Here is a 17,012-nt window from a genome sequence, read left to right as displayed (position 1 = left end):
TTGATAAAACTCAGCAGCCTGTAGCTTACAACTAACACTAAAACCTTAATTAACTTGTTCAAGTCTGTTTGATTAGAGTTGTGTCTGTTTAGGGCCTTCAGCTTTCCAGGACAGAACTTGCAGACAACTGATAGAGGTCAATTTGACCTGCTTGTGCTTAAAGGGATTTAACCTGTTATCTAAACAATTTTAATAACATGGGGTTGTAACCAAGACAATTTTAGACTTATGTTAATCTGCTACATCTCTGTTAATATGCCTTGTTTGTTCATGTATAGCCACCACACACATACACACACACACACACAATGAAAAGAAACAATTGACAATTCAAAGAGTAGCATCTGCTCGGATAGTTTGTGCTTTGACACTGTGTTTATGTTTAACTCACTGAAATTATTTTGCTTTTTAAAATGTTGTTTACCTTCAAACCAAACATTTCAGATGACACAGTTTCTCTTCTGAGTAGTGTTTCAACAAGACATCCTGTATTTTCTAAGATTGAAGTCAGTTAAGACTTCAAGTGACTTTAGGCGTAGGTGGTGTTTCATTACTGCTTGAATGCATTTGACCACATAGGCGCTTACACTATGGCTGTGTAAACCTATTGTGAATGTGAAAATGACAAGTGAAAATGCCCTCCAAAATGCTTTTGAGACAAATATAAAATCAATTGCTCAAACTAATTCTGGGAGGTGGTCTGGGATGCATTACAGAAAAAAACTGGAAGGGTCTAAATGGATCTGAATGTTGAAACCACATACAGTTTACTTCTTCCAAAAAAAAAAAAAAAAAAAAAAAAAAAAAAAAATATATATATATATATATATATATATATATATATATATATATATATATAAATATATATATATATATATATATATATATATATATATATATATATATATATATATATATATATATATATATATATAAATAAATTGTGAGAAAGTGTTATGGGCTATAGGACATAGTCATATATAAAAGTACTACCATGCAACGCGCAATGGCAACACCACAGATGACAGTTTGGGATGTTTCATTTTATTTTAGTTTTGTTTAACAAAAATAGAATGTGAAATGAGTAGCAAATGACAGCATTGATTGCATAGTACCCCAAAAAAATTACATTTACTTACTATTTACTACTCTATTTACTATACTTTTATTTACTACTTTTGGTTCAAAACCTTTATGAGTTTCTTTATTCTGTTAAAAACAAAAGAAAATATTTGAAGAAAGCTGAAAACCTAGAACCATTCACTTTCATAGTAAGAAAATCAACTGCTCTGGGGTGTGTTTCCAAAAACCATCGTAAGCCAACTATGATTGCAAGTTCTATTGTTAAAAACATGGTTCGTTGATTTGGCATATCCCTTGTTCCATGAACATTTGCAAACTGCATCGCAAATTTGTACACTTGCAACTACACCTCTAGAGCTGTAGTTAGAAGAATAGTTACTGGTTGTACTCTATTCCCAGTTATCCCCTATTTATTTAGACCATTCTAACATATAAACTTGGAATGATTTGAAAAAAAAAAACATACAAGTGATTACTCTTAGATGTAATTTGCTTTAAAAACTTTTTATATTCTAAATTTTTATAAAAAATCTTTATATTAATAACTGTGTTTCCTTAATTAGCAGTGCACTTGAAAAACATTTATGCCATTTTGAACACAGCTATGGCTCATGACGAAAGCTATAGGTGACCTATTTAAAAGCTTGTTAAAACAAAAAATATAGCACACGCTGATGCTTTTAATTTATAGTAGGCTATTAACTAAGAAAGGTATCTTTAAATGACATGGGCCTGTTAGTTAGAAGATTTCTGCAGTGGTTTAAATGTGTCAAATTGTAAAAGTAGACTTTTATTATTGTTATGTTTTATATGAAATATTCTCAATTTTTGTAGAGGAAAAATATACTGTATAGGTTCTATATGAGTCGTTTACATATATTTCAATTAATATGGAAAGCGAGTGCATGTTGTTACCAAAAGTAACATTGGATTTTTTTTTAAATGCGTGTTTGGGTATAAAACAACATTGTTTGCACAAAGATGTTATGGGGCTCTTCTCTAAAGAGGTAGTTATTCCACCCCATTTAGAGTGTCATTATGGATGTTTTACGTTATAGCTAACGTGGTTTTACGTTATAGCTAACGTGGTTCAAACGATGGATCTGCAACAGAAAAACTAAGATTTTAGGAAACACACCTCACTACTTCGTTCTTTTCCCAAACAATGCATCTTTCTACAATAGGTCAGCTGCGTTTTATGTCGTTGTTAGGAAATACACCCCTGGAAATCAACAGGTACAGATGTTTAACAAAAATAGATAGTTTAATCTGAGCCAGTTATATGTGCTTGTGATGTTTTACTGGAACACAAGTGAAGTACAAAGCCTTATGTAGCCTACATAGGATATAAATTCTATGCTAAATAAGACATGTAGCTTATGTTTCTGTAAAAAAATATAATAGTAATAATAATAATAATTATTGTTATTAAATAACTGGCGTGTATATGACACTATAGTAGATAAAAATTTACATAAAGCACAGTTAAATTTACATTGCAGGATTTCAAAATCAGATTTATATATGTTCAGCATTGACTTGTTTATGTGATCAAAAGTAAATGGAACCATTTTTACAAATCAGATCTGATAAGATAAAAAGCATGACCAGGTGTAAACAGGCTGTTTTTTTTTTTTTTTTTTTAGTTTTTTTGAAGTGGTAAAAAAGTGGACAATCTCAAATCCTTCCAGATCCTTCCTGTTTACACATTTATTGAGCATCAGACAAATGTGGTCAGATCAACAAAAGAACATCTAAATACCAAGTGTAAGTGCGGTCAGGGTTTCTCAAATCTTTAATAGCAACCTTTTTTCAGTGTCATCAAAAGAAATATTACAAATTTCTCATAATATAAAGACCAAACAAATTCATTATGAGGGAGGTTCCACTTTTCTAACAAAAAGATCTTTTGGCCTTTTAAAAGGAAAGTTAGCAATGCAAAGTGCCATTTATCGGAAGTGCTTGTTACTGCTCTGATTAATTAAAAAACAAATTCAAGAGTTAACCATCACCTAAGATGAGTCATGACACATTTGAGGGCATGAATGAATAAAAACTGAAGTTAAATAAGGCTTTGTTAGCTGAGATTAAACAGAGCAATGATTCATGAGTAGTAAACTGTTTTGACAAAGTGCTCCGGCTTCTGTTTGAACTGACTGAATCCAAACTGAATTAAGACAAGTGTTGAAGAGTTTACTGTAAACGTTGCCTGAAGCCAACCAGCGCTGGATATGAAGACCCTCAGTACTGTTGAGCAGAAAGTAATGAGATTATCACACCGTTCTATCATTAAAGTCGAGTATATCGCAGCTCACGGCTATGGAAAATCCCATTAAGGTCTACCTTTCCCTGGCATGGCTGTAGTGTGGCTCTGGAGGAATGTGAAGGTGTAAACAGCTAGAGAGCATCTAAACTGTTAGCATGTTAGCGGTCAAGAGTAAAAGATGCGTGATTCTTGTAAAACATTCGTATAAAATGGAGCAAAAAGTAAAGACCTATTGACAAACTGAGTGAAATTGCTGAGTGTTAAAACTGAGCTCCACAGATATGCAATATTCCAGATGGCGACTGTAAGCAACGCTTCATTTGTATTCACAAATACCTTGTCCAAACAAAGACAACCAAACATTTTTACGCAAGATACTCTTCTACCTAAATAGAAAAGGAAATAAAACCAGGAGATCTTGACAACCAAGAAACAAAGGTCAGAAAACCACAAAGAGCTCTTTACAAATTAACAACAGCTACAACAACAACAAATTACTTAAAGGGCACCTATCATGCTAAATCAACATTTGAAAGCTGTTAGAACAGAACTGTGTGCAGGTATAGTGTGTCGGCAGTCATATTGGAGTTATATGAACAAGTATTTTTTTCATGTGTGTGTGCGTGAATGAGGGAGATATTCAGAATTTATGTATTAACTGCAATACTGTATATATAAAACCAACTAGTTGTTCGTCTAGTAGCGCATATTGTTGTACTAAAATAACTAAAACTAAATATGAAATAAAATCTTACAATGTTTTTTACCAATTTTTTTAACGTTTTTTTAAAATAATAAACATAAATAATCTACCTTATAAAACCTTCTAATAATATACAATATAATGGTTCTAATATATTATTAAACACTGACAACTGTTATTAAAACAAATGTAAATTATATATTTATAAATGAATGCAAAATGCAAAATCCTCTAAATCCACCAGACCTCTTTTTTGTAAATATTTGGTTCTGCACTTTTATTTCAGACAATGAAAAGGTTATGAGCTAGTAAATAAAATAACTTTTTTTTCTAAATGTAACTTTAGACACTTCTTTGAATCTTAACAAGGTAAATTTTATTTTGCGTCAAAACCAGCTAAATCCACTTGTGCTTTTTTTTTTGCAAAAACCTCTAAAACCGCCTATTGGGACAAGAAAGTGTAATTACACATTACACAAATCACCTAAAATTAAAAATACAGAAATCTGTCAAGTAAGTGGCGGTTCATTACGCTGTGGTAACCCCTGATAAATCAGGGACTAAGCAGAAGGAAAATGAATGAATCTGTCAAGTAAGTGCATTAGTCAATAACATAAAATAGGGCTTAATTAAATCTTAACAATCTGTTGTCATTTCTGATATTTGGGATTTAGATTTAATGCAAGTAAAGCAACATAAACATTGCAAACATTGTAAACTAAGCTTATTAGATTCTAATAATGTAGTGTAAAAACACTGTAAAACGTCAATACCTGTGCATTGTCTATTACTAGAAAAAGCTTGTCAGAAATATAGGTATTATGAAGTAATATAAATAATGTTTAGTTTTATACATTATATTTATCTTTTAAAACACAAGGTAGGCCTACTGGGCAAAAATAGGATGTCTCTCAGACACTTTTAGAAGCTCTCATTCATCAGTTTATCCTCAGCATCCATGTGGGCTAAAAGAACAGCATCTTAACTTTGTCTTTCGAGAAATTGTGTTGCCGTTTAATGTGCAGTAAATCGGACTCATTCAAAGTAGAGTCACAGTGAAAAAATGTTATGAATGCATGCTACACTTCCTACTGTACATTGTGTTTTCTTTTTTTTTATAATACACAGAGTTTTGAGGTAAGGGACGTTTTCATCCAGTTTATTGAACTCCATCTTTTAAAATGTAAATCGAAAGCGGAATAAAACTCCTCATAAAAGCCGGCGTATCAGCATGCTGTTACATTGAAAACATATGATTCGATTCGCACCTTCTGATTGGTTCTCGAGAAATAGCGGCTTTTGCTGTCAAAGGCAAGTGGCATTTAGAGGCTTTTGCCATTAAACTGTTATTTCTGAATGGGCAGATGCTGGGATTTAATTGATTTGAAGCAAAAATATGTGTTGAACATTAAGTACATGCCTAAAGCTTTCGTTCAATGTCATTAGCTTATTTTTGGCAAAATTGGCGTTTAGCGGCTTTTGTATCTATACTCTTCAAATGTAAATATAAATATACACATAATATAGAATTAATAATCATACTAAAACAAAACAAGATGTAAATCAAGTGTGTGTGTGTGTGTGTATGTATGTATAAATAAATCCACATTTTACATAGTTGTACATATATTAATAATATATTGAGCTCGACAAGAGTATCGGGAAGGCGGCCTCTACTCTAGCCTAGAGATCAGCGCGGGACTAAATTTTTCTAAATTTTAATTTTTTTTTTAATTAAATCCTGCTCCCGCCCGCACCCGCCAGGTTTTAGCCCAAACCTGACAACTCCCGCTTACATTAAGCATTTGTTTTCGTCCCGCTGCTCGACCCGCCCCGTTTTCTACCCGCCGCGCCCGATCTCGCTAAAGAGCGGGGGGGAGAACAAAACCGAAAACCACCCAGCTATACAGAGTTCAGACAGCCTATAACAAGCTGTCTGTATAAACACACACACACACATAAGTGCCAAGCACACATACACAGACAAAGCTCTCTCTCTCTTTCTCTCTCTCATTCGCACACACACCTCTTATTCGCGCGTGCGCACACACAGCAACAAACAAGCTAAGCACAACATCACGCTATTTCATTTACACACATACATACGCTTGCTCGCTCGGGAGTCGGGAGCGATATTGCTAGATGACCCGCTCCCGTCCCAAATTAAACCCGTTACCGACTGCTCCGGCGCTTTATTCGGAAATTTATTCATGCAGACCTCTAATCTAGCCCACCTGACAACCCGAGTGAGGACAAGCCATAGGCAGACAACCGCAACAAAGATGGCAGTGTACAACGCCTGCATTATCAGCACTGAGACATGGACCACTGATGCAAGACAAGAAAGGAAACCGAGACCTTCCACCTATAAAGTAAGCGCCACATCCTGGGCATTACCTGGCAGGACAAAGTCTCTAACATCACAGTCCTGCCTCAAGCCGGGCTTCCCAACATGTACACCATGCTCCGACAACGTCCCCAGCACTGGCTTGGTCATGTACGCTGCATGGAGGATGGGGGAATCCCAAAGGACATCCTCTACGAAGAACTCATCAGAGAACTTCTTATCCGAGAAGAGAACCACAGGGTACCCGATTCTGCGATTTAAAGATGTTGTGAAGACAGACATCCAAGCCCTCAACATAAACGCACAGTCCTGGGAAGACCTCGCAGCAGACTACCCGAAGTGGAGCCATGAGCCCAAACAGCTCACATCAGATGAAAAGAACATGATGTATGCATTGGAGGACATGCTAGTTCGTCGAAAGGTGTTGAACAATCACAGTCAGGAAGCCACCTATTGATGCAACTTCTGCAGCAAAGAAAGTCTCTCCTGCATTGGCCTCTTCAGCCCCCACATCTCAGACAATTAGTCATGCCTCAAGATAAGAATTAGTATGTCACAATGGTCAACACTGACCGACGGAGACCTACTTGTATACATATTGCATGTATATTATTATTATTATTATTGTTTTTTTTTTTTTTTTTAGTCATCTTCATTCATGTAACTCCTCCTGATCACTACTTTAAAGCCAGATGATGAGATCTCTAGTCTTTAATGGTACCGAGACCTGCTGAATGTTCAAGGGGAAAAATGCAGTTCTCAAGGAAGGAATTACAATCTCATGCGTCATTACTCCACTAAACATGCAGAGCAGTGCTAGACATAAGGGAGATGAGACGTCCAGTGCAGGAAAGTTCTCTCCATGCATAATAACTGCATTTAGCTCAAATTTGCAGTTATATAAACATTAGTATCTGTTGATGCTTCAATAGACCTTGCTATACAACAGCACCAGCTTACAGAGTTTGAGACACTATAGAATGTGAAAAGTGGAACACATTCGTTCCCTCTTAATGTAAATACACTGTTCCACAACTATGCATCTGAGCTGTTTTAAGATTCCCTTTAAAGGCAGCACAGCTCAACACATGTCAGCAGTTTTTCACACCATGAGTAAGACATTCCACAAATATATTTCCTCAGCAAGTATTACCAAACAAAGACAAGAGTCACATGTAAGTGATAAAGCACATTCTGCCGGCTGTTATCACAAAACTGAACCCATGTTATTTCCTGATGAATGGAGTTCTTTTTATGTGTTATCTTGTGTGTAAAAATTGCTTAAACTTCCAACTTATATGTCTTGACAGTGGGAACAGCATTTGCATTTCTCACGGCCAATAAACAGGGGCAGGTTTACTAATTTTGTCTTGTAGTTAACTACTGATAGCATAGCTTGCTAATGTTAACATAAACAATGCGGCCTTTTACTTTTCCTGTTACAGGTCCCGTTCAAAGACCACAAAACTGCAATTCAGTAGATCTGTGGTGAAAAATTGTTCAAGAAATCGATTCTGCGTTTTACAAAATGCATCACTATTCCCCCATTTGAATCGATTGTTACCTTAGATTTTAACAGCAAATGGTGCTCTTTGCTAATTTCCACTCAAATGTGTAAATATTGAGTTTTGCGTCACAAAATTAATGGAAACAGCTTACTATGAACAGTCTTGTAATTCTAACTTTATTAGTGACTATTTTAGGTTCAAGTGGTGTTTAAAAATAGAATAGGAAGCATTGTACGCCAAAAACAGCTTTTAGTTTAAACCACACTTGAAACAGGTGTTGCAAATCTTGGATGTGATACTGTGCTTTTTAGAACCGATATAGCATTGCTGAAAATAATACTGCAATATGCACATATATCCAACATACACTCATTATGGATATGTACCCTCATCTACATTTCTGGAGAGCGAAAGATACGAGGCAAGAGGTAAGTTTTTATTGTGCGAGGCACAGCAGGCGGTTAAAACACGAGATGTGCAGGGTGGATAGGCAGCGCGCAAAATGCAGACATTAGTAAATCATTGAAACAAGTTGCCTTTCAACACAAAAAGCACATTCGGTGTGAATGCCCCACCTAAAAAAGTTACAGTACACTGTATTTATTTTACTTTTTAAGGGTTGATGCCTTAAAATACCATAAATGTTTAAGTTGAATCAAATTACTTTTAGTAACTTACTGTATTCATTTAATTTGGCTTAAAACAATGAAGTTGTAGTATATATCTATAAAAGATTGGATATAACTATGATGACTGTATATAACTATAAAAAAATAAAGCTTAACCTATTATAATATGTTAATGTAGGAAACGTGCTAGCATGACTTCTTATTGTCATATTGAATATAAAATGTGCAGTCAAAAACTTATTACACAACATTTCATGAAATAATTATGGGAACAAGATATATAAATTTAATATTAAAACCATACCTGTTTGTTATTTTATAATCTCTTACAATGTACAAATTAATCTCCCTGGCAATATAGAGATGCGATGTGACAGTAACTGCATTTGTATGAAACGAAAGAGATTGAGTCTGCAATGTCTAGATCATACAATTATATAATTGTACACAAAATATTGATTTAAGTGTAAATATTTCATTAATTCACCCGTCACAAATAGAAACAGTTCCTTGCAAGCATATAGGGTCAACTTCTATATATCAGATGAGTCAGTTATCACTTTTTCACCAGCTGTTATCAGGGAATAACAAACCGCTGGATGGTGCAATTGACCAATCCGAATAAAGTATTCCAGAGAGCTGTGTCATAAAACCATATAGAGCTCCAATGACATCCAAAGCAATTTCTGAGTGCAATAAAGGCCACAATGAAATGTTTTCCATTTCAATGAAAGTCAGCCTTGGATGACAGAAAAGGAAGGACATGAACATATAAGAATACAGAAGGAGGTAGTGTTTCTAAACAGACTCTAAAGCTTTTCTTTGTATTCAAAGAGCAAATTAAAGCCAGACAGCTGCACTAAAAGCAAGTGTTTGCCTATGTGCTAAGTACCACTAACTTTATATCAATGGTATGACAACTTCAAACTAATCTGCAGGTAATTTTATAATCACCCCCTCAAAAAATAACTAAATAAATAAATATCAGGTGGCACTTATCGTTTACTGAATCTACAGAAAATGAAGGCCATAATGAAGAAGTGTAGAGCAATGTGCCACAAGGACCAATGGTGGACAAAGTACACAAATTGGACACTTGAGATAAAGTACAGATACCCTAACAAAATATTACTTAAGCAGAAGTATAAAGACTTCAATATTACTTCAAATTACTGGATCTTTAATTTAGTTCAGTAATAAAAGTACAAGCACTTACAGATTAATGTTTTTGCAAGAATGTAAAATGACCAAAACTTGTCTTATTTTAACATCTATACAAATCCAAGAGTTTACACTTAGATATTGCTTGATACTAATTGCAGGTTTGTCCCAGGGGAGAACCCTAAGATAAATGAGCCAAGGGCTCCCACGTGGTCAACTAGCATGTAAGGGGGTCCGAGATTAGGTAGTACTCGAGAGCTCCCCCTGGTAAAGGAGGAAATAGGGTGGATGGGGGATTCTTCAAAAATGAAGATAAGGGAAATAAGGTGAAAGAGGTTATTTATTGTAGGCTTGTGGGATCTGATTGGTTTATCGATGATTGCAGATGAGAGACCAGCCGTGATCAATCATATCACCTCCTATAGTTTATAAAAACTTCACTAATTTAAAACATGTGAAACCATATTCACATGCTGAACCCTATTCAGATCAGTTTGTAAAATCTGGAGGCCATACACTAAACCATGTAGCATTCGAGTTTGGTGTCATCGCAAACGTAACACTAACAGTTTTTAGTGTTTTAATAAGGACTGCACAATATATCGTTTCAGCATATCGCAATGTGCAAATCCACAATAGTCACATCGCAGAATATACAATATCAAGCTGTGATTATAATTAACCAGGAATCACAGTTCAGAATGTGTTATTGCACCTTTGCTAACTAATTTTATTATATATAATAAAATTATATATATATATTATATATATATATATATATATATATATATATATATATATATATATATATATATATATATATATATATATTTTTTTTTTTTTTTTTTTTTTTTTTTTTAGATTAACTTTACATCAAAATAGGGTTTGCACCAACTAGTCGACCTGTCAGTTTTAATGCTCTGCTGTGATGCTTTTTGACTGAGGTTGACAAGTCGCACTGTGCAGATCATGTGGTTTGACCTGATCTACATGGCAGCTTTACAAGCAAAGGTGGTTCACTGAATAAAACTGCCCTCAAAATGCAGTTTTTATGTCAGGGTAAAAGATTCACATGAACTTTGAATCGTCAAAGAGATGCCAGTTAGCTTGCTTCATGCAAATACCATAGAGCAGATGCTAGCCAATCACGTTTACGTACAGTTGAAGTCAGAATTATTAGCCCCCTTTGATTTTTTTTCTTTTTTAATTATTTCCCAAACAATGTTTAAAAGAGCAAGGAAATTTTCATAGCATCTCTGATAATATTTTTTCTTCTGGATAAAGTCTTATCTGTTTTATTTCGGCTAGAATAAAAGTATTTTTTTATTTTTTTAAAAACCATTTTAAGGTCAAAATTATTAGCCCCTTTAAGCAATTTTTTCCCCCGAAACCATCATAATACAATAACTTGCCTAATTACCCTAACCTGCCTAGGTAACCTAGTTAGGCCTTTAAGTGTCATTGTAAGCTGTATTGAAGTGTCTTGAAAAATATATAGCTCAATATTATTTACTGTCATCATAGCAAAGATAAAATAAATCAGTTATTAGAAATGAGTTATTAAAACTTTTTTGTTTAGAAATGTGTTGAAAATATCTCCGTTAAACAGAAATTAGGGAAAAAAATAAACAGCGGGGCTAATAATTCTGACTTCAACTGTATATCATGTCTGAGCAGGCAAGTGTAATAAGTTTAACGTTATAGCCTTTGTCTTTTGTGTGTTACGTTGTTATGAAATAACTTCGGATGCACGTTACTTCTGCACTGAAATATCTGTTATTACATTCTTAGTGATCAATTTGCTGATTACATTTATCAAGCAGTAATATTAGCCCACGTGCCAATGTTGCATTCATTTATACATTCATTTTCTTTTCGGCTTAATCTCTTTATTAATCTGGGGTCGCCACAGCGGAATGAACCTCCAACTTATCCAGCATATGTTTTTGTATGCAGTGGATGCCCTTCCAATCTTCCCAACCCACGCGAACAGTGAAGTGACAACACTACCTACTGTACCACCGCGTCGCCTGCTAATGTTGCATTATTAACAAAATGGAAGTGCTGACAGTGCTGATTTGTTTAGCACTAAAATTGGTCATTGGTAACGTTGCATTGTTTTTGCAACATGTTATAAGCTGTCAAACAGCATGTGTGTATATTTCCTGCAAATAATTGTGGCATGTTGCAAAACATTTTTTTTGAAACTGCATTTTTTCCAGTTTCAATTCAAACCATTTGCAAGATGACACCTAATGTTGTTAAATTTACTAAACGAATCACCACTCTAACAAAAAGTAGAATAACTGTATCATCAACAGGAGGCAGTGCAGTATCCTCATTTGGAGAACTCCAGCACAGAATAGCTCCTCCTCTTCTGCTACATGAGCAAATCTGCGACTGCGTGAAGTGTTCAACAGTCCACACTTCTGTTTATCATAAGTACATCCTCCATGTATTTAAAGTGCACTTCTTCTTTTAGAATTTTTGGTGTGCCTGCACAACTTACACTATTTAAACTGCAAATTGGCATAGAATAGAGCAAATGTATGCTATTTAGGATGCACCTTCACTCTGAACGGATCATTTGAATGCCTAAATGCTTTCCTGGACACTCACTTTGAACACATCATTTGAATCAATTGAGCTCAATTCACAAATTCACTAAATAAATAAAATCAGCTTGCTAGGAGTTAAACACCACAATCTCATCTCTCTGAGCAGGTGACGGATTCTCCCCTTCAAAAACACGTTTTACTCTGCTTCATTCTTGAAATGTAAAAATTACAGTACTTAAGTTTCGGAATGTAGTGAAGTAAAAGTTTTTTGAAAATAAAAACCCTCTGATAAAGCCCAGATACATAAAATATGCACTTAAGTGCAATAACAAAGTAAAAACACTGTCCACCACTGACAAGGACTACATGGTAAACATCTACATGTCCAAATTAACCCACAACCAGAATAAAGAGAAGAGAAGAGAAGAGAAGAGAAGAGAAGAGAAGAGAAGAGAAGAGAAGAGAAGAGAAGAGAAGAGAAGAGAAGAGAAGAGAAGAGAAGAGAAGAGATGATACTCACAGCATCCCGTGTGTGGATGGACTAGAGAGAAGCCCTAAGTGAGCAGGAGCCACAGTCAGGCCCTTCTGCTGTTAAAATGACTCATAGAGCTTCTTCCTGCTGCACTGTGTGGAGTCATGAGGAGGTAAACATTTCCAAATATGGAAATAAAAATAGGCGAAAGATTGGGGGGCAAAATTTGATTCGGCTTGCTTTTTTCGGTCTGGAATGCCACTTTCTTTTTCACTGGCCAAAGTCACACTTGAGCCAAGTCTGTGGTTCGTACCATTCGCAGAATAACAATGATAATTGCTGTGAGATATTTAGAAGAGAGGGGACTGGTACACTCACAATGGCCTCCAAGAATAAGTCTAACCAGAGTGTCTAAAAGTGCTCTCCAATGCCTACAGTGTGAACCGCAAGACCCTCAGACGGCGCTGTGCTGCTGCTGACCCCCACACAAACACACAGGAAACATAGTAGTAATCTGATACAATGCCACACTGAACTATAATCACTAATGAAAATATATGTGTACAGTATGCAGAATCAAATAAATGCAAATTCATCAATATTTTAAGTATATATAACAGGACTGCACAATATGTTGTTTAATCATCCATATTGCAATATGTGAACTTGTAATAGTCATATCTCAGCATCTGCAATGTGGAGTTGGGTTTATTATAGTGGATCAGCAATGAAGAATGTACATTGTTTACATTTTACATTACATTTGATTATTTAATAGGGGCAGGACACAATAGCGATATGCATCTCGTAATGGTGGATTGTACATATATCAATAGCTACAATTCAATTCAACTATTTTTATGGGCATTTTAGATATGCGCATAAAAAAAAAAGTATGATGGAAACACCAAGATGCGCACACATTTTGCAAATGTTCTTAAAAATGTATGTGCATAACTGATCGTACTAAGTCCAGCATGTGCATTAAAAAAGGTCATGTGATTTTGTTATAAGAGATTACATGATGATAAAAATGTGTGCGAATGGACAAACCAGCCGGCTAAGCGCATTGTAAAATATCTGAAATATTGTTTTGGTTATTCTAAAACTCCTTAACCGTTTCAGTATTAATACTGATTTATCCTTCTGCGTCAAACACCGGCGCATGCTACGGCCCTGACGCATAGCCCTTTGCCGTGGCCATCGACGTCACTGACATGCACCTCTCAAAAAATGTAACTACACGTCACAACAATGCGTAGCGCAAGCTCTGTGATTGGTCGGCTTGGTAGCACTGACAAGTCTGGGCGGGACCGAGAGCCGCGCGAATGGCGCGAGTGATTGTTTACAAGTGTTAAGTCCCGTGAAGGAGCTCCGGATGGAAAGTTTTGTTTTGTGTTTACCTCATAGTTAAAGTTGTTGCACGTCTGCCGGTTCCTGCCTCAAAATGAGCGAAATTGAGTCATTTATACAACCTGGAAGTGTTCAGGAAAAGCAAAACAGAAGCGAAGAAACTTGACACAGAGGAACATTTACACCTCACTGCCAACTAGCGTTTCGGAAGTGTTAATGCAGACCAAGAGAGACAGCGCGCAGAAGTATAAATGCACAGCTGCACACGTTGCCTGCGCTGTGAGTTACGCCGGTCACTTGACGCAGAAGTATAAATCAGGCTTTAATGTTATTATATTATTAATGACCTCAAGAATCAAGAGCATCTGTGCTCCATGTCTGACATCTTCGATGTCAATTGCATGTCAGGATTGCCTTCTGAAGCGCTAGTCATTTACTGAATGAAGAAAAGATGACAGCTTCTCCTACCGCAGCAAATTTCACTTTTACTGTTGAAATATGATCCGGGAAACGGGCCTGAGCACGGTTCGGATAGAATAGTGTGAGTAGGCCCTTAGGCTCAAGGTATCTCTGAGCTCAGGATTCTCTCCTGGGCTCTAAGTGGGAACTCTTGAATTCATATCACAATATAAATCGAAGCAAAATAAAATTTCACAACGTCAGATTTTTCCAGTATTGTGCAGCCCTAGTATATGAGTTATTGAATCATATATTGTATTTAATGTCATGTCATCTTTGTAGCAAAAAAAAACAGTTCTAAATAATACAAATATAATAACATTTTTTTTATTACATAAAAATACATAATTTTTATTTTTTTGTTTTACGGCAAATGAAACGCTGTTTGACAAACACATGTACAGCATTTCAAAATACTTTTAATGTGCTATTTTTTGGCACAGTAGAAATAAGAGTTAATGTATGCAGAAGGACTTTTATTTGTCAGTAACCTGGATCAAACGCTTTTAAATGTATGCCGTTACAAAATCGGCACGTTTAAAGTTTTCTTTAAAAATCAAGAATCTTAACGGCCTAAATGATATATGCCATAGAGTAGGTCTCAGATTGTACATGAAGCACTGAATTAAATTTCATTTTTCCATGACATGTCTTCAAATTATTTCAATTTTTAACAGCTTTTCATATCGGTTTACAACTAAATAAATGCTGAAGTCTATTTAACTGATTTTAATTAAATTACAACATCAATACTGTAAAAGGAACTGTATAAAATTGAAAGTCACATTAACCGTTCGCCGGAAGATTTATCAGTATGGGAAAAAACACTAGCTTTGCATAGACCCTATTGCAATCTGCTTTTTTGACTTGACTGTAATGAAAATATTGTACCAATGAATGCAATACTAGAAATAAAAATATAACAATTGATATGTAATAAACATTAAGACTATCAAACAAATAGTATTATATTTTTTTATTTAACTATTATAAAATTTTATTTTTTATTTTTATTTAACTATTATAATTTTTTATTTAACCAATTAAACATTCTGTCCCAATGTAAGAAGAAATTAATTAAATTAATTGAATTAAATAAAACATTAATATTATTTAATGTATCATTTGTAGTAACTGGCACTTAACAGTAATCTTTTTTTTGTTGTAAATTAATTAAGATGTATTATGTTACTATTAAATGTTAGTAAATATTACAATATTGACAATGTTTTTTATGTCATTAATTAGCTAGGCCATTCATTCGTTCATTCATTTAAAGATTGTCTGTATTTAAACAGAATTTAGCAGCAGCATATATTTTACACAGCGGTTGCCCTTCCAGTTGCAACCCATCACTGGGAAACACCCATACACTCTCAATCACACAAATACACTGCGGACAATATAGCTTACTCAATTCACCTATACAGATGGTCTTTGGACTTGTTGGTGAAAACGGAGCACCCGGAGAAAAACCACACAAACAACGAAAGAGCATGCAAACACCACACTGAAATGTCAACTGACCCAACTGAGGCTCGAACCAGTGGCAGCGCTACCCACTGCGCCACCACACCACCCGTAGCAGTAATAGTATTGGAAAAAATGCATTTTGATTTTGTGCTTAAATGCGATATGGTTTTGTGATATTCACTTGGTCATTCTTCATGGTTATGAAATGTTGGTGGTTCAGTTCAAGATAAGTCAACATACAATCACTCTTTTGTTTTGTCTGCACGCCCGAGCAAAGCAATGCAATGGATGTCCTTCACGTCCAGGCACTGACTGACCACTGAGTACATTTATACACCCTATTTCTATAGCTTTTCATAACACTAAAGCAAAACACTTGTTAGATTCCTATATCACCTTTTGCAAACATCCTCCAGTGCCACAACAGCTTTCTGTAAGAACATTTATAATATACCAGCCATTATACATCAATACTCACACAAACAAGCACAAATTGGAACAAATAAGCAGACTGAAGTACACAGAATGAGAGCGCAGATACACAAGCAGCTACATTTCAATGCCTATATTGAACATACAACCACAAGTGCTCCATCCACACCAGCAAAGCAGAATTACTGCACTCGAAAGCCCAAAAAACTGATCTGTTTGGCATCAAAAGTCCATTTGCCCATGGAGAATGGCTGTTGGTTTTCCCACAGAGATCATTATTAGACCTGTGAGTAAACCTATATTCTGTGTAGTGTGTTGATTATTATAATTATCAGCTGTTTGGGAGAAACACAACATCCTGTTGAAAAGAGCAGAGTGTTTTCTGAGTATGTTGACTCATCTTCTGCTGATAAGCCAGAGCTGAGAGTTTGGTTAATAAGGTACAACAAAACAAAACCTGAGTTGACCCCATAAAGCAGTCCACACATTAACAGATAATTGGTTTACGCTCTACATTTACACAGGTCATGGGAGTCACACGGGTGCAGATGCCTTTTTCCAGCCATAT

The 17,012-nt window shown here is 35.3% G+C and overlaps 1 protein-coding gene across 16 annotated transcripts in view; it reads right to left on the bottom strand.

The window, feature by feature from the left end:
* The window catches only part of lpp (LIM domain containing preferred translocation partner in lipoma), a 482,039-nt gene that overhangs the window by 356,139 nt on the left and 108,888 nt on the right, over positions 1-17,012 (bottom strand). The window contains exon 1 of one of the 16 annotated variants that reach the window (XM_087256055.1): positions 12,776-13,055. The gene's annotated coding sequence lies outside the window, so the exon portion shown is untranslated. 16 annotated transcript variants of the gene reach the window in all.

Source organism: Danio rerio, chromosome 6 (assembly GCF_052040795.2).
Source record: "Danio rerio strain M-AB ecotype USA chromosome 6, GRCz13ab, whole genome shotgun sequence".
Classification (NCBI taxonomy): Eukaryota; Metazoa; Chordata; class Actinopteri; order Cypriniformes; family Danionidae; genus Danio; species Danio rerio.
Note: the sequence above shows the minus strand (reverse complement) of the source record. Positions and strands in the feature narration are given on the sequence as shown.